The sequence below is a fragment of the Sus scrofa genome, chromosome X (genome assembly GCF_000003025.6).
Source record: "Sus scrofa isolate TJ Tabasco breed Duroc chromosome X, Sscrofa11.1, whole genome shotgun sequence".
In the NCBI taxonomy this organism is placed as follows: domain Eukaryota; kingdom Metazoa; phylum Chordata; class Mammalia; order Artiodactyla; family Suidae; genus Sus; species Sus scrofa.
The window spans coordinates 59570066-59595438 of record NC_010461.5 but is presented as its reverse complement, the minus strand read 5'-3'; the positions used below and the strand labels follow the sequence as shown (position 1 = coordinate 59595438).

At 37.8% G+C, this 25373-nt stretch overlaps 1 long non-coding RNA gene across 1 annotated transcript in view; it reads left to right on the top strand.

The window, feature by feature from the left end:
* The window catches only part of LOC102165633, a 64382-nt gene that overhangs the window by 13192 nt on the left and 25817 nt on the right, over window positions 1-25373 (top strand). The window contains exons 3-5 of the long non-coding RNA XR_001302653.2: window positions 23551-23602; window positions 24203-24261; window positions 24917-25037. This is a non-coding gene — a long non-coding RNA (uncharacterized LOC102165633). The remainder of the gene's footprint in view (window positions 1-23550; window positions 23603-24202; window positions 24262-24916; window positions 25038-25373) is intronic.

Genomic DNA, 25373 nt, shown 5'->3' with positions numbered 1-25373 from the left:
TGCAGCATATCCACTTTTGCTTCCTAAGGTTAGGTTAAGTGTACAATCCCTCTAGTGTATGAGAATGCCTTCTTTTTCACGTCCTCACTAACGATATTGTGGTTTAAAAAAAATCTGCCAATTGCAAAGGTGAAAAGTGGTCTCCCTTGATGTTTTAGTTTTTATTTACTTGATTCCTAATGAGATGGAACAGTTAAAAATATTTCTTGGGTCTTATTTTTGAGTTTCTTTTTTACACTGATTTTTAATCTACCATATATGTTGCAGTCCCTCAATCTGACATAGAAGTGGTTAATTTTTATGTAGTTCACATATCTTTCTTTGTGGTTTATTCTCCCCTTATGTCTCACAGTAAAGATAAATGTTTTTGTATTGCTTTGATTATTTACTTTTAAATACAAATCTTTCGCTATTGGGGATATTCTCTTTGGTGTGTGGTATATAACTAATTTTTTAAATGTCTAGCACATTCAGAGTTCATGGGGGTGATAGTAAGGGTACTAGTGGGGATCTCAGCAGGAGTTTCAGAATCTTTTTGTCCAGTGCTCTGCTATTATAACATGTCATATTTAAATAATTCTCTCTGCCCCTTTTTCTCTGTATGACTTCTCAGTTTTGCTACCACTGACCTATGCTGCCCTCTGTGACAGGTTGGCAAACTTTTTCTGTAAAGGGCCTGATAGTAAATATTTTAGGCTTTCTGGACCATGTGTTTTTTGCCTCTGTAATATGAAAGCAGCCACAGACAATACATAAGCAGACAAACATGACCGTATTCCAACAAAACTACGTTTATTAAAAAAAAAAAAGGAGTTCCCGTCGTGGCTCAGTGAATCTGACTAGGAACCATGAGGTTGTGTGTTCGATCCCTGGCCTTGCTCAGTGGCCAAGGATCCGGTGTTGCCGTGATCTGTGGTGTAGGTCACAGACTCAGCTTGGATCCCGCGTTGCTGTGGCTGTGGTGTAGGCCAGCGGCAACAGCTCTGATTCGACCCCTAGCCTGGGAACCTCTATATGCCGTGGGAACGGCCCTAGAAAAGGCAAACAGACAAAAAAAAAAAAAAAAAAAAAAAAAAGATGGTGCTGGATTTGTTTGGCCTGTGGGCTGTTGTTTGCTAACACCGACTCTGTGACATTTTGCTTCATAACTTTTGCTTTCATATAGTTTCTGCTTAGTCATTGTGGACTTCCTCATGTTCATGCCTCTCATCTCCCCTCATGACTTCTTAGAGCACTTTTTCACCCCCAGTCGCTGCTACTGATTACCTATTTCTGGCTATATTTCACAGTATTTTTGGCAGCAGGTAGGGGGAGACTGGGCCACAGCAGTGAGTCCTAACCACTAGACTACCAGGGAGCTCCCTGCCAATTTTAAGTTCTGGGTGGTAGCCACTTTGCATGTCATTAGTATGATATTCTGGGATAGGAAAGTGATTTGCTTGGCTATCTACCTTGTTGCTTTATTATAACCAATTTCATATTACATTCCTTTTAAGGGTGTATTCCTTACAATCCAAATTTTATTGCAAGAAATGGGCTCGTTTGGATCATTTTAAGAAGTTTATAGAACTTGCCTCCCTTGTCGTATTATTCATGTGATTCATCTTATTTCTCTGGTTTTCTGCATGTTATCTTCTACTTTCAACTCGTTTCTTCATACTCTGTCTTCCTCTACCACCTAGCTACTGAGTACTTTGTTTTTTTCTCATTCATAACTTGAGTTTGTGCAGCCTCTATAGGCATGGTCTCTACTCAGCCTCATCTTTCTGCACGTATCTGTTTCCATTCTTGGTCTCCATACTGCCCAGTTGTCATTAAATTGAGAATCCGATTGCCTGTGGATTAAGTTTCCTCAGACTACAGGTGTAGCATTTGTTATTTGGCAGTCTAGGACATTTCCCTCTATTGATTGCCATGTGGAAATGGTTTCCTTTCCCTTTTTGTAATCCCAAAGTGCTTTAGACTAACTTAACTTACCTATCACAGGTATATCCAGAGTCATTTAATTGCTCTAAAACTAGAAGGCAACCCAGTTGTGGGACATCCAAAAGTACCATACATACCTAACTATTTTTGGAACCTGAAGTCTCACAAATGAATACATGACCCTGCTTTCTGTATATCCTTTGAGTATCTTCCTGCTGCTATCTGGCTTCCTCATCCTCTGTTCTTTATCCTATTTCTGATGGATAGTTTCGGCTAATTTTTAGCTTCTGATTTTTGGGTTTACCAGTTGATCTTACTTAAATCCTTCATGATTCTTAACATAGGCTGTGGTATATTCTTTGATCACATATCCATTCATTTCAGCTGCAGAGTAATTTTGCTCCTCTCTTTTTCCTCAGTTGTAAGTTAAACCTAATTTTCTCACCTCGTTGTTTGGGGACAGCTTTCATATAGTAAATCATAGGCTGATGACTGGCTTGTGGATGTCTGTCCTTGGTTCTGATTCTTATCCTTGATCTGAATAGCCATGGATTCAGAGGAGGGATAATTGGTGGCAAGAATGTTTTCTTGGCTAGACTTGTTTGCAGTACAGTTTCCTTTAGAAGAATTTTGAGCATGGGTGACACTATGACGTATCTGCTTTATTCTGTCCACTTTAGCTCCCTAATGCTGCTTCTTTGCAGCATCTACCAAGTCTCTCAACGTCTCACCTTCTAAATTGAATATAAAATGTAAATTCCATGCCACAAGCTGGTTTGCACAGCATCTTTAAAACAAGGGGTTTTCCACAAGATCACAGTCAGTTCCCTAAATTGCATTCCTCATGAGGGGCTATTCTGCTTCTTACTATTGATTAGGCACTTCTGATTGCTAGAAACAGATTCCACAATGATCTAATGACAAGTTATTGTTTGGCTTGTGGGAAAATAATGGTGACTGGAATCACATGACATTCCAAATATAGGGGAACTTTAATATGGTTATGGCTTTTAGGGAATGGGACCTGGGTCCAGAGAAGCTCTGGGAAACTCAGCAGCAAGAGTTTGTGGTTCTTCATGTTAGGATTGTGCCGTTTATGTAACTGAGCTACTCTGTCTTAACTTTTGTCTCTATTTCTCTTACTGCCTGTTGGCCTGGCCTGTCCATTTTGTTTTATCTTTTTTTTCCCCTCCTCATATTTTTAGCTTATTCATAGGTTCTGCTTACTTAGGGCTTCACCTTTGCCGTAAGTTTTGCTTCCTTGTGGCCTTTGTGGCCTCACCTCTGCATTATATTGGCTTGCTATGTATTCTTTCAGCTTCAGTTCCCTTTGCTAGCTATGATTACTGCTTTTTTGTGTGTTTGTGTGTCTCTTAGGGCTGCACCTTTGACATATGGAGGTTCCCAGGCTAGGAGTCAAATTGGAGCTACAGCTGCCAGCCTGTGCCACAGCAGTGCCCAATCCAAGCCGAGTCTGTGACCTACACCACAGCTCAGGGCAATGCCGGATCCCTAACCCACTGAGCAAGGCCAGGGATTGAACCCATGTCCTCGTGGATACTAGTCAGCTTTGTTAACCACTGAGCCACAACAGGAACTCCAATGATTACTATTTTTGATAGCCCTATTCTAATTTCTGAGAAGACAGATTTACTAGGCCTGACTTATCCTAGTGTTTAGTTAGATGTTTATATACCAACAGCAGCAGTTTGTGGGTCTTTTGTGTTCTATTTAGTCTCTGCCTCTCTTACTTCATTTCTTCTAGTTTCCAATGCATCCATTAATAACTGGCTTTTCCATCCTTTATTTCAGGGGTTGCAGTTGTAAATGCCTGCAGGTTTCAGTTCTGTAAGATAGTTCTGATATTTATTTTCTTTATTTCTTGAAACACTGCTGTGTTTTTGTTTTCTTTTCTACTTTTGATAGACATTGGAAAAGAGAATACTCTTAAAAAAACAAAAGATTTCAAATGCAATGGTAAAGAGAAGTTGATGCTTCTAAGAGAGAGTGTTTGGGTTTAAGGTCCACTGGAACATGAGCCTTTAATCTGTAGGAGAAGGCTATTACTCCTTGGCTCCTGTTGATTGTTGCCCAATATTGACAGGATTTCTTGCTCTATACCAAGACCCTAATTTTGAGCTCTTAGCTTTTTTTTTTTTTTAATGCCACAGGTCAACACAGTGTGTTTATAAATGCTTTTATAACCTCATAGCTTCTGCTTCTTTATAATTTTGACCATGTGGGAAATATACTGTATGGGAAACCTACCACGTATTTCCCATGTGGTATGAAACATGAATGTGTAGTATTAGCCATTCAGCTTGGCCTGAGATTGGCAGTTTTCCTTGGGTACTATTTAAAACTAGGTCACAGTTTTGAATAGAATTATAGAGATTAGAATACAAAAAAAAATTGGAGTTTCCTTATGACGCAGTGGATCAGGGATCTGGCATTGTCACTGAAGCAGCTTAGGTCACTGCTGTGGCATAGGTTCAGTCTCGGGCCTGGGAACTTCCATATGCTGCAGGTGCAGCTGAAAAAAGGGGGGAAAAAAAGAATAGAATAGAATAGGAAAAAATAAGGTAGAATATTTTAAAAATGAGAAAATATTTGTTCCATCTTTATGTTTGTATATATATGTGTTTCTTTGGTCAAATGTAATTGTGTTTCTTACTGTGGATTAAATAACTTTGTAAGATGCTGGGTGAAATAGTGTGAGCAAACTGGCATCCTCTGGCCTAGATCCCTCCTATAGACAGGTCTTCATTGTCTCATACAGTGTTTTTTAAAAATCTGGTGGTTGTCAGGGACTGATGGGAGGGGGAAAATGGGAAGTTGTTTAATGGGTATAGAGTTTGAATTTTGTAAGATGAAAAAATTCTGGAGATTTGTTGCTCAACAATATGAATGTACTTCATGCTACTGAACTGTACACTTAAAAATGGTTAAGATTGTGTTTAAAAAATGGTTATTAGTCCATTAAACAAAGTTTACACAGTCATTAGAATATTCTTGAATATGTTAAATATAGTATCTTCAAATTTAAAAATGCTGGTATGACCATCTTTGATAGAACATTCCATTTCTGTATATCAGGGGCCAGCAAACTATGGCTCATGGGTCAAATGTAGCCCACTGCTTGTTATTTTTTACAGCTTATGAGTGGGAGTGGCATTTACATTTTTTAATGGTTGAAAAAATTCTACAGGAGAATAATATGACCTGTGAAAATTGTACAAAATATAGATTTCAGTTTTATTGGAACATAGCTAGACATTCACTTATGTATTATCTATGACTTCTTTTGTGCTACAGTGGCAGAGGAGTTGTGACAGTGATCATATAGCCTACAAAGCCTTAAATATTTACTAACCTGGCCATTAAAGAAAAACTTGGAAGTTGCTCTCTTGTAGCAGTTGCCAGTTACCGGATCCTTTACAGCATCATCTTTGATGGCTTTAAATGCCTAATTCGCAGCTTTGTCATGCACTCCTACTGGCTATTATCAGTGTATTCTAATATGTGGGGAGATTCTCACTTCCTTATCCTCTACTGTGACACCCTAACCAATTCCAGCAAACTCACTTACTCAAGCTTCAGTTATGGCTGGAATCCTATTAGCAATTTCTGGTATTATAAGATCTTTTATTTTCAAGAAACAGACTTCTCTTGAGTCAGCCAGGCAGTTTGGACCACCCATGGCGATGCATGGCCACCCTTTAAGGCAGACAAGCTTTTCTTAAAGAGTCCAAATAAAGAAAATCCTACTTTTTTTTTTTTTTGGTCTTTTTGCCATTTCTTGGGCCGCTTCCACGGCATATGGAGGTTCCCAGGCCAGGGGTCGAATCAGAGCTGTAGCTGCTGGCCTATGCCAGAGCCACAGCAATGCAGGATCCAAGCCACGGCTGCAACCTACACCACAGCTCACGGCAACGCCGCATCCTTAACCCACTGAGCAAGGCCAGGGATTGAACCCACAACCTCATGGTTCTTCGTCGGATTCGTTAACCAAGCCATAGCAGGAACTCCAGAAAATCCTGCCTTTTGAATAAAGACAATAAAAAAAATAAAGAAATGAAATTCAGTTTCCTCTCTGAGGAGAGTTGGTTTGTGATTTGGAGATGGTTCCAAGATAGATCCAAGCAACAGGGGTTTATATGATTCATCTAGTATGCCACCTTTAACATCTTTTTTTTTTAAATGAAAATTCTACGTATTTCAGGTTTACAACCTGATGCTTTGATATACCTAGTGAAATGATTACTATAATCAAGCGCCAAACTAATTAACTTCTTACATAGTTACCGTATTTTTCTTTCGTGATTGAGAGTACCTGAAATCTACTCTGAATGAATTTTCAGTATTACTACAGTGTTATTAACTGTGATCCTTATGCTTAATTCCTCTTTTTCTCTGCCTTCATGCCTTCCTCCTCATTATATACTCAAGCTTTAGCTTACTCCCTAGCTTTGTTGTATTATGCTTCCTCATAAGTTTTCAGTTATTCATTACTAAGCCTTGCTTACTACTCTAGTGTCTTTGGCTGTATCTCATGTTTCCCAGCACTGTTATTGAATATTGTTTCCTCTGCTATGGGCCTCACTCTTTCTGCATTTCACAAACTTTATTTTTCAATGCAAGGGTTTAAGTGGCTTCGCTTACCTTTGCTTGAGTAGTCAGTTTTTGAGTCTTACAGTGGCATAACACTTGGGTACTGTGTCTCATATCTGGTACATTCTGCTTGGGATGACAGGACAGGTCATATTCTAAAATTCATTACTCTAGGACTAGGACTGCCTGTCTCGAGAACTGAGTGGGACAGTTGAACTTAGATGGGACTTGAGTGTAGCCACCACTTGATTCACATGTGTTTGTATTGCATTTCCACATCTTGACCACAGAGCACATATACCTTTCATCTCATTTTTTTCATTTCTAAAGATGCTTCTGTTTATACTTTTCCAGCAGCTCTTAAGCAGAAATGTTAGAGAGTAACCAGGTCACAGCCAGATACTGTAGTCTGAAGTGATGTCATGAGGCCACTTTAGAAATTTGCCTGCCAAATTTGGAAGCATCCACCTATCTTTGATCTTCCTTGGTGACTGAATTTCCTCTGTTGTGATTGTACCAAAACTTACCTTCATGAGATGTGTAGTCTTGCAATAGTAACTTTGCCACAGTTCCTGTAGACCCTTAACATTCTAGCCTGGGTTGTGGTGGGGTGTGTCTGTTACTGTCCCACCACCAAGTAATAAACAGGTTTAAATATTCCATGTCCTACCAAAGTTCTGTTTATGTAACCCAACTCTACACTATTTTCTGATTACATAGGATTTCTGGTTTCAAGAAATAAGACACAGGGTTAGCTAAAGAAATGGATATTTATCATATAGGTTCATATAGTAAGACAGAGTAAAGAAGATAGGGATTTCATAGGAATCTTAATCACTTGGGATTTGTAGACCTTTTCTGTTGACTTGAATGAGACCAGCTATTTGATCAGCTATTCTTCCATCTTCATTTTTTCTTCCTCATGACTGGATTTGCCACTAAGCCCTACTTTGACGAGGCTTTCAGCTTCAGCATTCACTGCTAATGACCTAGTTTTCATTGTTTCTACTCAAATTCCAAAGAATGAGAATCTTAATTGGCCTAGTTTATCTGTGCAGTGCTTTTTCATGCTGAGACATGTCATAGGCTCCTGGCAATGTATGTCCCATCAACTGTGCTCAGTGGAGAGGATGTAATAATAGATAATGTAAAACAAAAGCTGGTCATTAAGGGCTGTGCTACAGCTGTGACAATAGATAGAATGGTGGTCTTCAGAGGGGAGTGAATATGTATTTGTAGGAACCTGAACTGACACATTTAGCCCAATGGTTCTCAAACTTGGGAACCTATGGTCTAATCCATGTTATTCCATGCCTGTTGGAATGGTAACAGCACCATATCTAGCTGTAACAGAGACAAAGTCATGCTTTCCAGGGTCGATACCTTGTGATTATATCAGAATTTGCATGTCATCGTCAGAAGAGAAACAACTGTTGAACCCCGCTTGGCTTATTTCTTTGTAGTTGCTGTAATCAGTCACTACCATTTGCCTCAGTGCTTAACCCTAAGTGGGTGCAGGTATGAATCACAAAGGCAGCTGTATAATTAGTGGCTTTGCTACAACATAAACTGGGCTTCTGAAAAAGATTTCGCTCTGGTACATGGGGTAGATTGTGTATGATTTTTTTATTCTATAGTCATACCCTATCAATTCCAAGTGTTTTACATTTCTGCTGGGCGTTTTTTTCATGCAACTATATTTCTGATAGAAATTTCTATATGAAGTTGGCTCTTTTGGTCTCAAGAAAAGAAGTTAATCAGCCTACCTCATTAATAGGGGTTTATTGTATGTAAACACGTTGAACAATGTGGAAGATGGGGCTTTAATGGGAATTGATATGTGGGAACAGTATTGAGTACGGGAATTGGATTCTAGCAGCTCTGGGCACCTTAACAGCAGGTATTTTTGGTTCATTACTCTTGTGCTACATCACTGACATCACCCAGCCACTCTGAATTTGCTGTTCTTTCTAACTCAGTGGTTCTCTATCAGAGTTAAACATTAGAATCACCTGAGGAACTTTAAAAATAAACCAGGTGAGATATTGTGATTTAAGTGGCCCGGGCATCAGTATTTTTAAATCTCCTTACCATTGTTCATGCTTCTTTTGCTATTAACTGGCTTCCCTAACCTTTATTTCTCTACCTTCCAGCTTCTGCTTGCTTGTGGTACCCATGGATTGTATTACCTTGTAAATTTGCCTTCTCTTGGCCTTCATGAGCTCCCTTAGAGAAAAATCTATGGACATGACAGCACAATTAATTAAAGTATGTGTTGCAAAGGTTGGCAGATGTTTTCTGTAAAATTCCTGATAGCAAATATATTAGGTTGGTGAGCCACACAATCTTTGTTGCAACTATTGACTCAGGGAGTCAACCATAGACAGTGAATGCAAAATCTGGCTGCAGCCAGATTTGACCTACTGGCTGTAGTTTGCTGACCCATGGTCTGTTCTTTCCTTGTTCATAGTAAAACTTCTTGTTTATTCTTTCTCAATATTGTCTTAACTACTGTTCTCCAATTCAGTATTAACTTAAACTTAAGAATTACTTTGTTTAATTCTCTTCATCTAAAAACTTGGGGATATTGTAATAATATTGGACTTGTAAATTCACTTGGTCAAAATTAACACGTTTGTAACATTTCTTCTAGAGACATTTAGTCAAGTCTTTTTATGTCCTAATAATCATAATTTAACTAATAATCATAATTTTCATCATGTATATCCCTGATTTTTTTTTTTCTTTTGCTTTTTAGGACTGCACCTGTGGCATATGGAGTTTCCCAGGCTAGGGGTTAAATTGGAGCTGCAGGGAGTTCCCGTCGTGGTGCAGTGGTTAACAAATCCGACTAGGAACCATGAGGTTGCGGGTTCGGTCCCTGCCCTTGCTCAGTGGGTTAACGATCCGGCGTTGCCGTGAGCTGTGGTGTAGGTCCCAGATGCGGCTCGGATCCCGCGTTGCTGTGGCTCTGGCGTAGGCTGGTGGCTACAGCTCCGATTCAACCCCTAGCCTGGGAACCTCCATATGCCGCGGAAGCGGCCCAAGAAATAACAACAACAACAACAAAAAAGACAAAAAAAAAAAAAAAAAGACCAAAAAAAAAATAAATAAATAAATAAATTGGAGCTGCAGCTGCCAGCCTACACCACAGCCACAGCAATGCAGAATCCAAGCCGTGCCTGTGACCTACACCACAGCTCATGGCAATGCCGGATCCTTAACCCACTGAGCAAGGCCAGGGATCGAACCCGCAGCCTCATGGTTCCTAGTTGGATTCGTTAACCACTGCATCACAACGGGAACTCCAGTCTTTGATGTTACTGAGCATTTATTTTATCTAATTATGCCACTTGTTCAGATTCTGTGCTGATTAAGCAATTTTCATGATTATAATTTGGCTATAAGAAAAGAATATGCTCCTCATGTAGAAACAAGTATTCTGGTTACATAGATGAGTATGTTTCTTATAATAAATTAAATTGGCATGTTTAAGATTATTTACATCTCATTATATGTCAGCTATGCTGAATGCCTTTGTAATTTATCTTTGCACAATTGACTCATCGTTTCCTTACCAACCATAATTTTTAGTCACAGAAGCTGCAGTGAATTTGCTCAGGGCCCTTAAGCATGGTTTGTTCCTATGGCAAAGAGCCTAACAAAAGATTGATAGTATGGACATGTTCCTGGCAGTAGGCATGAACATTAAGTATGCGTTTGGAGAAGTATTAGAGAATATGATAAAAATCAGTGGTTGTAGTGAGGAGAAACTCCCTTATTTTCTAATTGTACTAGAGAATTGCTTTAGTCAGTTCAGAAATAGCAGCATCTATATGCTTTGTCTTGGTCCTGAGGCATGGTTGCTGGAAGTTGGCAACAATGGGCCAACAAAGGATTTTTACACTCCTTGAAGTCGTATAACTAGAGAGATTTGCATGAAGAATTTGTAATTGAAAAGCATGCGTGCCTACTTTTAGTAGCCTGGAAGTTGATAGTAATGTCATTAACCATAGGATATAAGATATTTTAACTGAGAATAATAGCTTAATATCTAAAAAGAACTTTTGCATCACTAAAGAAGAAAAATGTCTTGCTGGGAACAAGTTTAGGAAATGAATGTACTTTTTTTTTATCTTCTTGGGAGAAAAGTATCCTCTCCAAAAAAAAAAAAAAATTAGCCCAGAAAATGCATTGTTTTGTTTAAAAACCAGCTTGACATTGTGTTCTAAGTCAGAAGTAGTTACTAAGCCATAAGTTTTATGATAGATGTAACCTCATTTATTGAGAGTGCTAATCCAGTGATTTTAAAAACGTGACAGTAAGGGTAATTATAACCAAACTAATTATTATAATGTAAATATATATTATATTTAATTGTGGTTATAGAAATGCATTTTGAAACTTGAAGGAGGAGTTCGTGTTGTGGCTCAGTGGAAACAAGTCTGACTAGTATCCATGAGCATGCAAGTTCGATCTCTGGCCTCGCTCAGTGGGTTAAGGGTCTGGCTTTGCCATGACCTGTGGTGTAGGTCGCAGACATGGCTCAGATCTGGCGTGGCTGTGGCTGTGGCATAGGGCGGCGGCTACAGCTCTGATTCGACCACTAGCCTGGGAACCTCCCTATGCCATGGGTGCAGTCCTAAAAAGCCAAAAAAAAAAAAAAAATTGAAGGAAAACAAGGGTTGCATATATGATTTGGTGTCTTAATATAACAAAATAGATGGTATGTTTGGGGTCACTAGGTCACAGGAGACAGCTTATAGTTGTACTTACGGCTAAGATTTATTACAGCAACATAGTAAGAATACATAGCCTTTCTTTTTCTTTCTTTTTTTTTTGGTCTTTTTGCCTTTTTCTGGAGCCACACCTGCGGCACATGGAGGTTCCCAGGCTAGGGGTTGAATCGGAGCTGTAGCCACTGGCCTATGCCAGAGCCACAGCAACGCGGGATCCGAGCTGCATCTGCGACTTACACCACAGCTCACGGCAACGCCGTGTCTCTAACCCACTGAGCAAGGGCAGGGATCGAACCCGCAACCTCATGGTTCCTAGTCGGATTTGTTAACCACTGCGCCACGACGGGAACTCCATACATAGCCTTTCTAAAATTAGCATAAGGGACACTCATAGCCTTTCTAAAATTAGCATAAGGGAAAAGAGGAAGGTGGAGTCTGGAGGAGTCCCTGTGCAGGCTTCCTTATGCTTTCTCCCTCTTGTGTGCAGTCACACACAGCATCCCCCAGCAGTAAAAATGCAGCAACATGTGTGCAACGTTTCTTCCAGGGAAGCCTGTTAGAGACTCAGCAACCAAGGCTTTTATTGTGGGCTGCTCACATAGGCTCTTTCTGCTTAGCACATCCCAAAATTCCAGACTTCCAGAAGGAAAGTAGGTATTCAACATGATCCACATTATTTATAGAAGCAGTCTAGGCACAGTGAGCCACCCTTATCAGTAAGGGAAAGTTTTTTTTCAGTTAGGGAACTGTTTACCAGTAAAGTTTCCTGATGCTAGCCAGAGGCCAACCTTGTAAGCAGACCTTTCTGAGGATAGTAGTCTTAGGCCTGCTATATTAACTCTTTTCTGTGTACATGGGTTGAATGTATAATAATAGATCAAAATTGGAGCATTATATAATTGATCACATTTAGACCTTGCTTAAGGGAAGAGGTGGGCCTGTTTGAATAGACTGAGTTTAAATATGATTTCTGTTTGGGGTACGTAAAAAATTTGGGGGAGCCTTTTAGATTCTATCAAAGAGTGACATAAGCTTATTTGTAAAGTATTTTTAACAAAATTTTTGATTTATTGGCTTTTTTTCCCTTTATTCTACCTCAAACTGTTGCAAAAAGTTAACTGAGAAAAGCATGTTAATTTTAAAATTTGGGTGTCATTCCTTCCTCATACGTTAATTCGGAAATTGAATTTCAAGGAACCATTCTTTAAGAAAGAAGTCCAAAGAAATTAAGGTTTTGTTCTGTGGTTTCACATGAATTTAATTAGAAAACTGGAATGTAATTTTAAAGTAACAGGTTTTTCCATTTGACAAAATTTAAAAACAGATTTGATTGTGCTCTCTGGGCATAATTTGATTCAGATAATACTATTTTTCTCCTTTATTAGAAATTGAAGGAATTGCTTAACCTCTTTGATGCATTTTCCTACATTGAGGTTAAAAATGTTGAAATCTAGGAGTTCACGTTGTGGCTCAGTGGTTAACGAATCTGACTAGGAACCATGAGGTTGCGGGTTCGATCCCTGCCCTTGCTCAGTGGGTTAAGGATCTGGCATTGCCGTAAGCTGTGGTGTAGGTTGCAGCCGCTGCTCGGATCCCGCATTGCTGTGTCTGTGGCATAGGCCGGTGGCTCCAGCACCAATTCGACCTCTAGCCTGGGAACCTCCATATACCATGGAAAGCAGCCCTAGAAAAGGTACAGTGACAAAAAAAAAAAAAAAAAAAAAAAAAAGTTGAAATCTATACATCAAAACGTTCACATTGGTTATCTTTCGAAGCATGTTTACATAAGTAATTATTATTTCTTCTGAGGTGTTTTGGTTTCTTTGATTTTTTTTTATCTTTTTTTTTTAACATACATACATACATTTATTTATTTATCTGTCTTTTCAGGGCCACACCTGCAGCATATGGAGGTTCCCAGGCTAGGGGTCTAATCAGAGCTGTAGCTGCTGGCCTACACCACAGCCACAGCAACACCAGATCCTTAACCCACTGAGCAAGGCCAGAGATCGAACCCACAACCTCATGGTTCTTAGTCTGATTCATTAACCACTGAGCCTCAACAGGAACTCCTGATTTTTTTTCTTCTTAATGAAAATATACCATGTTGGAAAAAAGTTAATTTAGTTGATAGGTTAACAATGAGAGATTGTTACTGTTCAATTGATATAGCAACTCTCTGACACCACCTGGCTATCATGCAATTCAGTTCAATTCAGATGCTAACGACCCTAAGTTAATGCCAGACCCCACAAGTTGAGGGCAGTGTTTTCCTGAAGACTGCCTTCCCTTTAGTAAGTCTTAGGACAGCTCATTCCTCAGCTAAGTTCAAGGGTTCTTATGACCATCTCAGGTTTGTTAATTTGCTAGAATAACTTCCAGAACTCCCTGAAAGTGATATATGTACAGTTGGCTTTATTATAAAGGATAAAACTCAGGAACAGCCAAATGAAAAAGATATATAGGACAAAGTCTGAGAGGATCCTGGATAAGGAGCTTCTTTGGTCTCAGGACATTTCTCTTTCCTGGCACATCAAAGTGTTCACCAACTAGGAAGCTCCTTGGGCTCTGGGTTTCTAGAGATTCATTGGAATTTTATCATTATCCACTTGGTTAAGTTCAGTTTTCAGCCCTCCTCCTCTCTGGACGTCTAAGTGGTAGGACTGAAAGTTCCAACCTTCTAGGAATTCCCTTTGTGGCTCAGCAGAAACAAATCTGACTAGCATGCATGAGGACACAGGTTTGCTCCTGGGCCTCGCTCAGTGGGTTAAGGATCTGGTGTTAATGTGAGCTGTGGTGTAGGTCGCAGACGCGGCTCAGATCTGGCACTTCTGTGGCTGTGGCTATGCTGGTGGCTACAGCTCTGATTCGACCCCTAGCCTGGGAACCTTCATATGCCGTGAGTATGGCCTTAAAATTTTTGAAAAAAGGAAAAAGAAAAAAGGAAAGTTCCAATCTTCTATTAATATGCTTGGTCTCATGGCACAGCCATCCACTCTGAAAACTAAGAGCCTATCTTAGGTAACCTCATTAGCATAAACTCAGGTGTGCTCAAAAGGGATTTCTTGTGAATAACAAAAGAACACTCCATCACTTAGGCTTTTTGGAGATGTGTGTGACAAATGGGAACAAGACCAAATTCAGTATATTATACATTTTAATATTTTATCTCTAGTTTTGTAAAGTTTTTGTTATGAGGAGCGCAAATGATAGATCCAGTGGGAGGATCATAATGTGCAAGGCTGCAAGGAATAGTGAGCAGTAAGAAAGCTAAGACTTTTACTGGAAACCCACTAAAGGAGCTGGTGAGTGACTGTAACTTTCTGGGCTGGTAACTAGACGGCCACTGGGAAATGGAGGCATCTGGAGAAACCCTATTTTATTTTATTTGCCATGTTTATTCTCATTTCTGCTCTATCATTACCTTACCTCTGATTGTTTTGCTCTCTCCTTTGACTTTCTGTGTCCTACTTTACACTAGAGTTTAGGTTTATTCATAGTTTCTGCTTTCTCATGAATCCTTAAGAGACCCAGTTCTAGTTCCCACTTGGTTATAAATATTTAAAGCTCAGATGCTTATGAATTGTCAGCCTGTCATCCTGACTGGCTCTTTCTTAGGCTAGTCAGCTGGGGTTAGGAATCAAGAGTAGCAGGCTCAGAAGACAGTGAAGTTTCCCTTAGGAGCCAAGGGAAGACGGGTTTATTACAATGGGAAAGCATGTCTAAAACAACATTAAAATGTTTCCCTTTTCCTAGTACAAAGGCAAAATTCTTAATATAAAAAGATACATAAAATTTAATCAAGTTTAACATTAAAAATGTTGACTTTGGATTTACTTTTAGAAAGGAATTCTAAATCTCGAAACTAAATCTATTTGTTTATATATTTTTTCTTATTCTGCCAAAATCTTTCAATCCTTAATCTTTTTTTTAAATGAAAATGATTTATTTTCTCTCTCCCAACTGTTGGTTATTCCATTTGTTAATTAATCCATCCTTTGCTCACTGATTTGTAAATATACCTTTATCTTTCTTTGTCTTGAAACATAGATGCTATAAAATAAGATTTATAAGTGCAGCTACATAAGTGAAGTACTTCATGGCAAAAGCATTGTAAATAAAGTCAAAAGAAAATGAGAGACTTGGAAAGTATTTGCAACATGTATTAGTTAGTGTTAGTCACCATTAATATATAAAAATCTTCTAAATAAAGAAAATCAAAAGGCCACAATTTAAAATGAGCAATGGGCATGAACAGAGAGAGCTCACAGAAAAACAAATGATACTTATGAACGAATGCTCAAGCTCATTTATAAGTTGTTTTATTTGAGAACTTTGTTGGAAGGACTATGATCATACTGGCATTTATAGAATATTTGTTACAGTACAAAATAATACTTATGGAGGGCACTTTGGAGGTATTTATCAAAATTAGAATTGCCTTTATTCTTCGATCTAGTGATCCTATATATCTGCACATGTGAAACAAATGGCATATGTAACATTGTAGACTGTTTTATAATAGTCAAACTTTGAAAATAACCCAGGAGCCGTCAGTGTGAAACTGGATAAACTGGTACATTCACACAATGGAATACTAGGTTGCAGTAAAAACACATAAGGAGCAGTCTCTGCAGTGACATATTAAGTGAAAAAGTGAAATGTACATGTTCACTTATGTTAAATAACATTGAGATTATGTAAAAGTTGTTACCTGTAGATGCTGGGTGTCCAGGGATAAGAGCAAGAATTTTCTATATATCATTTTTTTTTTAATTTAGAGAGGGGGAGGGTAGCAGAATTGGTAGGTTTGGAAGTTCGTGTGACAGCATACACTTTTAACTTTTACTGTATGTAATGTTTTGCATATTGTGTATATTTCTTAGGTATACTATGTTCACTAAACTGTTGGTTTCTTTTACTCACTGCTCCTTAAATTATGTAATAACAGGTTTTCTTTTTTAAAAAACTGTAGCTATATTCAGTCATTCCATTTGATTAGCTTTTTATTCAGCTTGTTAAAAAATATATATTAAATGCCTCCTGTACCATGGATACTGTACATTTAGTTACACATGTGGTAGTTTCTAGGTTTTCCCCAAGAGATCAGTAAGCTAGGGGAAGTATAATAGTTAAGTGCAAGGTACATAAGAAGTTTACCTAACAGTATAGGGGATAATGAAGCCAAGATAGGAGGGGAGAGGAGGACTTTACAACATTGAACCTCAGGGGAATTTCATCATCAAAGTTGTGCTCTAAGGCAGAACCCATCTTTGAGGCCAAGTAACTGATCTAACATTGGTAGATCTTGTTCACTAAAAGACTTTTGGTATTGTCGCAATGGACTTATCACCGTATATATATCTCCACCAACAGGATTAAATTCTAATTATTAAAAGGTCCTAAGGGACCTCCTTTTGTCTGTTAGGTGTTCTTGCTAAAATTATTGTAATTCTGGGTCAGAAATCATGTCAGTCATAAATGCAGTCTTTTTCATGATGTCTCTAGATAAAGTTTTGTCCCTTATTTTTTCATGTTAAATTGTTGATCATCATCCATTACTTTTCTCTGCAATTCATGATACCTTGGCAGCCTGGTATAATTTCCAGTTTATTTGCACTTTGTAGAAGCTTAAAAATCTGTTGAAGGTAATGTTAAGTGTCTAACTTAAGTTCTGCTTGCAGGGGGGTTCCTTTGATCCACAATGTTCCCTCTGATGTTAGACCAAATATAGTGAACCCAAGCCCAAGGAGTCAGTATATCTTTTAGTAATTTTAGTGACTCATCTATAATTGGTAGTTTGATACTTTTGGCACAATTATTTTCTAGTTAAGAGATTATATGATATATCTATCAATACCTGGGATTGAACAATTGGCATATCATATACAAGCATTGTACCCTAGGTCTGAAATTATAATGTAGGATATAGACATACTGCTTTTAACAGGTTGTGTGAACCTCTTTAAAATCAATGAATTTCTGGCAGAGTCATGGAGCTCAAAGGTATATTGTAGAATTTGTAGGAGTCTGCTAAGAATTAACACATGGGAATCAGGTTAGTTTGGAATAATGTAAGGTGGCCTGCCATCTTCATTGGTGTATTTTCCTATAACCCCTGATTGATGGGCAGCCTAATGGCAATTTGGTTGTTGCTGATAATATAAGCTCTTTGCTGATAACATATAAGGATTTTTTTGTCATTGTAGACCAAGGCTTTTTGTTCTTTTAGGATGCTGTAATTCTCTTAAAACTGCCTGACACTTAGTAAGTATTCATTAAATGTGGAATAAATATTGGTATGGATATAATACCAATATATACACAGTACTATATGTGTCATCCCCTCAGTGCAGTGTTTTACACATTATGTTTTTATGTATTTTGTAGTTATTTTGGGGTACTTATCCTAGTAATTCTGTATGATAATTTCCATAGAGTATGCACATTTAACAATTTGATTCATTAGGTTGCTAGATTACTTTTTGAAAATGTTCCAGGAGTCCCGACCATTGTGGCTCAGTGGTTAATGAACAGACTAGCATCCATGAGGACAAAGGTTCGATCCCTGGCCTCCTCAGTGAGTTAAGGATCTGGGGTTGCCGTGAGCTGTGGTGTAGGTCGCAGACGTGGCTTGGATCTCGTATTGCTGTGGCTCTGGCGTAGGCAGGCAGCTATAGCTCCAAATGGACCCCTAGCCTGGGAACCTCCATATGCTGCGGGTGTGGCCTTAAAAGACAAAAAGACAAAAAAAAAAAAAAAAAGAAGAAGAAAATGTTCCAATTTTACTGTCATTCATGGATTATAATAGTTTTTTTCCCCAAAAAAACAATGATACATACAAATAGTAAATAATTCACTTTGTACTAAAGTTGATATGGTTAAAAGTTTCCTTTCCACCCACCCCTGGTTTCCTAGTCCTCAATCTTTCTTCTTCCCAGACAGAAGTGCTGTTACTGATTTCATGTGTAACCTTTCAGAGATAGTCTCTGCATATATGTGTTGATAGTCTTGTTACGAAGTCAGCAAATTGTAGAAACAGTAGCCTGATTAAAAAAATCAGATCTGCAGACCAGTCTCTGAAAGTGATATACAGTTGACGCTTGAACAACAGGGGTTTGAACTTCTAGGACGGACTTACACATAAGTATTTATTTTTTTCAGAAAGTATGTACTATAATACTGCATGATCCCGGGTTGGTTGAATTTACGGGTGTGAAACCCTGAGTGGGGAGAGCTGACTAAAAAGTTGTGTGTAGATTTTTGACTGTGTGTGGGTCAGTGCCCCTAACCCTAGTTGTGTTCAGGGGTCAACTGTATAAGCAAATGACCTAAATTTAAACTTAGAGGAATCCAGGAGCAAATTCATAACTAGTACACAAGCAAGTAGTGTTCATGCCAGCCATGCAAGGATGATTTAAATTTAGGAAATCTGAATATAATTACAACATGGTAGGCTAAAAGAAAATAACATCACATGAACAGCTCTACAAGTTGAACATCTTTTTAGTATTTTTATAATTTAGTCAAAATCACTGCTCCATTTGGATCTCATTTTGGTGTCAGTAGTCATATAATGATCTCACATTCTATTTTAAAGGGCTAGTAAATTGTCCAGTACTATTTATTGGAAATCCATCTTTTGCTTGCTCATTTAAAATTATATCTGTCACATATTAAATTCTCATAATTTATTTGGGTCTGCTTCTGGACTCATTGGTTTGTAAGCCCATTAACTGTCTTTTCTGTAACAGTATGGAATTATTTCAGTTGTATAAGTATTGTAAATGTTACTGTTTGCTGTGCCCACTTGCTGCCTGTCCATGTTTAGATTCATTTATGTGATGTTATTCCATATACTCTAAATTTCTTGGTTCTATATAATAATATTTGTGTCCATGACTATTAATCATGGCTCTTGACTTTCCCCCTCAACAATTTACTAGAATGGTCTCTATGTTGAGATTTTTTTCATTCTGTTTTGTGTCAGCTCTACCCAGGGTTTTATTTTTCCCAACCCTTGTTATACTTTTTTTTCCTTCTAGGTATACTATAAAGATGTCATATGATGTTTACATACATGGACTTTATAATAGGAAAATTTACATGTTAAAATTAATATGCAGGGTGATTTTAATTAGAGTACATGTAACATAATAGAAGAACTAAAGCAGAAACAGTATTATAATGTTTCATGATCTGTGCTTTCTTGCATGTCTTTTGCTGCACATTGCTTCTGTTCTTGGTTGAGATAGTCTTATCAAAGCAATTTTTATGGGATGTTTCATGACTCATATATTCATAGAGCCCTCTGCCTTACCATAAATCTTTGCATGGCTTAAACAGGATACCTTGTCATACACAAGTCATTCAATTTTATGTTCTAAAAATGATCAATTTTGATATTTAACATGTGACTCTGGACTGCATATTAGAATACTTAGCTCCTAGTTTGAAATGAAAATTCATGTATACTATAATTTATTTAACAGTTTATTTAACAGTTTACTTTAAAGCGTTTTCTGCCCTTCACAAATAATGGTGCCATAAAAACATGATCCATATTTCCTTGTGTGAGGAATGATTTCTGTACAATGGTATCCTTGTAAAAGTTGGTAAAAATATGAACAGTTTTTCTTAAAGTTCTTTCCAGTTGCCCATCTAGAAATATTTTGATGTATATCAGTGTTCTGCTCTAACCATTTTATAGTTGTGTAAGTTAATTTTCTTCAAAATATACAAGACTGTAGATTGTCTAGCTTGTATTTTAGCACAGTATCACAAAACAGGTATTCCAAAATTTTCCTTGCACATCAGGGGTCTCAAAAAGGATATTATAAACTTGATTCAATTTCCTTTATTGAATTTGTATTAGGTCTAATTTTTAGCACATAGAAAGATCAAAATGTGTGGTCACCTATTTATAGAGTAAAATTTGGTGGTGGATATATCATAGTTCTGTTCGTTTTTTTTTTATAATATTTTGTTTTTAAAGCAGTTTGGGATTTACATAAAAGTTACAAAGAATTCTCATAGATTTACATAAAAGTTACAAAGAATATCCCCCCCACAGGTTCCCCTATATTAATATTTTATATTAATTACCATGGTACATTTGTTATATTCCCTTTCTCTCTGGCCCCTGGTAACTTCTAACCTACTTTCAGTCTTTGAATTTGCCTTTTCTGGGTACCTCATATAATTGGAGCAGTACAATACTTGTCCTTTTGTGTAGGATTTACTTTACTTTGCATATCGTCAATGTTTATCAGTGTTGCATTTGCCAGAACTTCATTTTTTTTTATGGCCAAATGATATTTTATTGTGTATGTATATATACATATATCATACTTTATTCATTCAGTTTTTTTATACGCCACACCTTGTTTTTACACAACATATATTAGTATATATTTGTTTATATACACATTTTGTTTATATACCACATTATGTTCATATACCACATCTAATGGATAGAACTGCTCTACAACATGCATGTAATGTTTTTGGTTAATTGTTTCCACATTTTATTAAGTTAATGAAATTGGTCATAGTGAACTATACAACAATTATTTAACTTTTGCAATAAAAATCTTGAAATTGTCTCTGCAGTATTAAGATAAAACTTTAGTCTGCTGGAATAATGAGGTATCCATATTAATATTTGCAAGGCTATCCAAAAATTAACAAAAATACTTTCTTGTTCTAGATGAAACACCTTTGGCATCACTATTTATTTTCCTTGATTAAAATTAAATAATGGAGTTCCCGTTGTGGCGCAGTGGTTAACGAATCTGACTAGGAACCATGAGGTTGCAGGTTCGGTCCCTGCCCTTGCTCAGTGAGTTAACGATCCGGCTCTGCCGTGAGCTGTGGTGTAGGTCGCAGACGTGGCTCGGATCCCGCGTTGCTGTGGCTCTGGCGTAGGCCGGTGGCTACAGCTCCGATTGGACCCCTAGCCTGGGAACCTCCATATGCCACGGGAGCGGCCCAAGAAATAGCAAAAAGATAAAAAAAAAAAAAAAATTAAATAACAACACTAATTGGGTAGATAGTTTTATGTGATTTTATTTTTAAATTTTTATTATAGTTGATTTACAATGTTGTACCAATTATGTGATTTAAAACATATTTTTCTTTTAACTATAATTTTTAAAAATTTTATTTAATTTTTCCTTTTTAGGGCTGCACTTTGCAGCAGACCAAAGTTCCCAGGCTAGGGGTCAAAGTGAGCAGTAACTGCCAGCCTACACCACAACTCCAGCAAGGTTGGATCTGAGCCATGACTCCGACCTACATTGCAGCTCACCATGGTTCACAACAATGCTGGATCCTTAACCCACTGAGTAAGGCCAGGGACTGAACCCTGGACAGAGCATCCTTATGGACACTAGTTGGATTCTTAACTTGATGAGCCATAATCGGAACTCCTCGCTGTAGTTTTTAGTGTAGGTCAGTATGTTGTATAGAATTGTTATCCATTTCCTGAACATTTGCTCTTTTCTTTCCTTTTTCCCTTCCTGTTCCTTTCATATATTCTGAGGACTTTTAATCACTTTCTTTAGGGAGGAATAAGTTCAAATTTATATCTGTCACTCAAAGAATCATTTTCTTTCCCTCATTATAAATGTATAAAAAATTAAAAGGCAGCGGTATCATTAGAGAAACATTGAAATAAAGCATAGCACAATTAAAAGAATATTCAGAACCACTCAGACTTTTGGTACACTTCTTTCTATTATATTGATAATATTTTAAGATGACTGTCAACAAAAAAGTTTTCCTATCTTCAAATATGAATGCATTCTAATCTCATTTGGACCCATGATTTTTTTTTGTATAACATTTACCTCTTTTTTAGACATTAGAATTATTTAAAGTTTTTTTTAAATAAAATTTGAACATATCAGTGCAGTTACCATATGTAAGGAAACATCTTTGTGTACATATCTCCCTGATAATTTCTTTTATCATAAACTTGTTAGAGACCTGATTGTTTTTTGTCTGTTCTTTACCTGATTAGCTGAACACAGTCAAATGTAATTAGACCCACATTCAAGAAGCACATATTGTTCATATATCCCTATATCCTTTCACACATAATTCAGTCTCATCTCTGACAATCATTCTGTGCCCTGCTGTCATCTACTATCCTTTGCCTTCCTCTTTCAGTCCTATGTTATGAGATGCCTCTGTTCCTTTCATGTTCACTAGTTGATAATATTTTAATGGTTGCAAGATTATTTTACTCTTTTAGTCTCTTTTCCTAGCATTTTCTACTAAATACAAGTGTTCCTTCTCATTTAAATACTTCTTAATCATACTTGTTGTATTCTAGACAGCAGTTGGTTTTATACAATATCTGTTTTCTTGTATAATGGTCTTTTGAGGGAGTTCCCTTCGTGGCTTAGCAGTTAACGAACCTGACTGGGATCCATGAGGATGCGAGTTCGATCCCTGGCCTTGCTCAGTGGGTTAAGGATCCAGCATTGCTGTAAGCTGTGGTGTAGGTCACAGATGAGGCTCAGATCCTGCATTGCTGTGGCTATGGTGTAGGCCAGCAGCTACAGCTCCGATTCTACCCCTAGCCTGGGAACTTTTATATTCCTCATGTGTGGCCCTAAAAACAAAACAAAAAAAAAGTCTTTTGATAACAGTACTTTACATTAATTAACTGACCACATAATAAGTGTTACACATTGTTCTGTGTGTACATTGACTCTGTTTTAATAGGAAGTAAATTCTGACATCCCTTATTTTTTTCAGCTACAGCAATTAAGGTCAGTTAAACCCAATAACATTGTTCCCCAAATGTCACTGATTCAGCCCCAGAGTCTCTGCTCTGTAGGTTCTCTCTCATTTTCTCTATCAATGATTGTTTAGTTGGAGGTAAATTGAAGTACTTTTCAAAGCACAGTGATAACTGCTCCTAGGAAGGTCAGGAACTCTTTAAAAGATTTGTTTTTAAGTTTTAAGTTAAATACTGGACCAGCAAAGTAGATGCAATCATAAGAGTGTATAGTGTAAGTGTGTGACGATTAACTGGGGTGCCTTTCTAATAGAACACCTGGATATGACCCTTATTCCCACATCTGGTTTTCAAACATAGCAGACACAATGAATCACACAGATAATGACCTTTAATAAATGCCATTTCTTCCCAAAGTTGGTTCATTTTAGAGATAGCTAAACCTAGAATTGTTCTAATTGGTTCTACTTGATGTAATAATCTTACCAATTCTGATGTTAGTATTTTTTTTATTATGTTTCAAAGACAGGTTATCAAACCAAGAGAAGTCCAAAACTCAGCCAAGAATGGCCACCCAGTAAGTTGTAGACTCCCTTTTTGAACCCATGTCTTATGATGGAAGAGCCTAAGCTCTTGATTGCCCCAGGATACTAAAATATCATCCTTGGACTTTCTTAATTATGCTTGACCTCTGGCATTTCCTCTTGTGATATCTCCATCCTAACAGCCTTATTATATACATGGTTTTGCAACTTAACCACACTCAACGAAGAAGCACTTTAGAATGAGACTTGTTCCAAAGTACTCAATTGGGAGTTCCCATTGTGTCTCAGTGGTAACGAACCCGATTAGTATGCATGAGGACACAGGTTTGATTCCTGGCCTCGCTCAGTGGGTTAAGGATCTGGCATTGCTGTGAGCTGTGGTGTAAGCCGGCAGCTACAGCTCCAATTCGACCCCTAGCCTGGGAACTTCCATATGACGCAGGAATGGCCATTAAAAACAAAAAACAAAGTACTTGATTGACTAGCCAAGTAAAAAACTGCCTTTTGGTTCCTTCATTTGGCTACTAGGACAGAGAGATTCCTGGGAGCCAAACTGCCATCAAGTCAACTGTCTTGCCCCAGAGGTTTCTTTCCAGGTTCAGCTTTGGAAATTCAGACCCCTCTACTTTCAGGTCTTCAGCCTCCATTTGACTTTCCATCTTGTCCACTGAGGATAGCAGAGTTAAGTCAGGTGAGAAATCATTCCATCCCATTATTGTAATGTGGCTGGGATGGGAAGAGGGCTGTCTTTCTGTCAGAGGGGAGAAGTTTTATTCCTTTAAACTATGGAATAAGTTATAAACTATAATGCATAGTCTAATTGGTTGATTTTAAAGAAAATGCATTAACAATAGAGCTTTATTGTGACCATACTGAAGATCTCTGTCTGTGTTCCTATTGATTATTATATACCATGGGCCTTATAGATATTCTCTTCCCGGCATCCGCTGATATGTAAGTTATAATCGGTGTTGATTTCATCTCCATTGTACGGATAATCAAAATGTGAATGAGAAAATAATTTTAACAAGATCAAAATGCTTCGTACGTTACAGTTTGAATTTGAAGGCGCAGTTTGTGGCATTTTACATTGCCAGGAAAGCTTTGAATTGTCTGGGATTCAGTTAACTCATATGTATCAAGGGGAGGAAAAGCATGGCTGACTTTCATGCCTATGAAAATTTCCTAGTATTTGTTTGGCAACCGATGCCCCTATGCATTTATCTGCCTGTCTAAGGTATACATGTGCTTCTTTAGCAATTAAATCTTCAATTCAACTGAAGTGCAGTTGGCCTTCCCCACCAAGACAGTTTTTTTATAAATAAGTTGTTTTTTTTTTTTAATAGGAAAAGAAAATGGCTGTCCACAGAGGGAGAATTGATCACTGTCTGTTCTTCAAAGATGCTTTTCTGGCCGTGGTTGGGGCTATTAGTGCTCACTGCCTGGACAGAGACCTGTTTCAACAGGGTAGGAGGAGGAGGGTGGGCTTTTGGGTGTCAGACCTATTCCTCTAGTGTTGCTACAGCTTTTTTAAAGTTGTGCTTTACTCCTTTTCCAGAGACTTCTTTGGGATTGAGAAGCTTTCTTTCTACTTATTGGCTTTCACCCTTGACTTGGCCTTGAAGTTTTGGAATTTCTAGCTCTCAAGTTTTTTCAGGTTGGAAAGTTAAATATACTTCCATTCACATACATGTGAATCGCTTCAGTTGTAATGTGCACAAGTCCTTAGACTAGGCACATTTTCTTACTTGGCCACATGGCCCTAGTGAGAATAGCATCCCGGCGTCAGGGTTGAAACAGCAA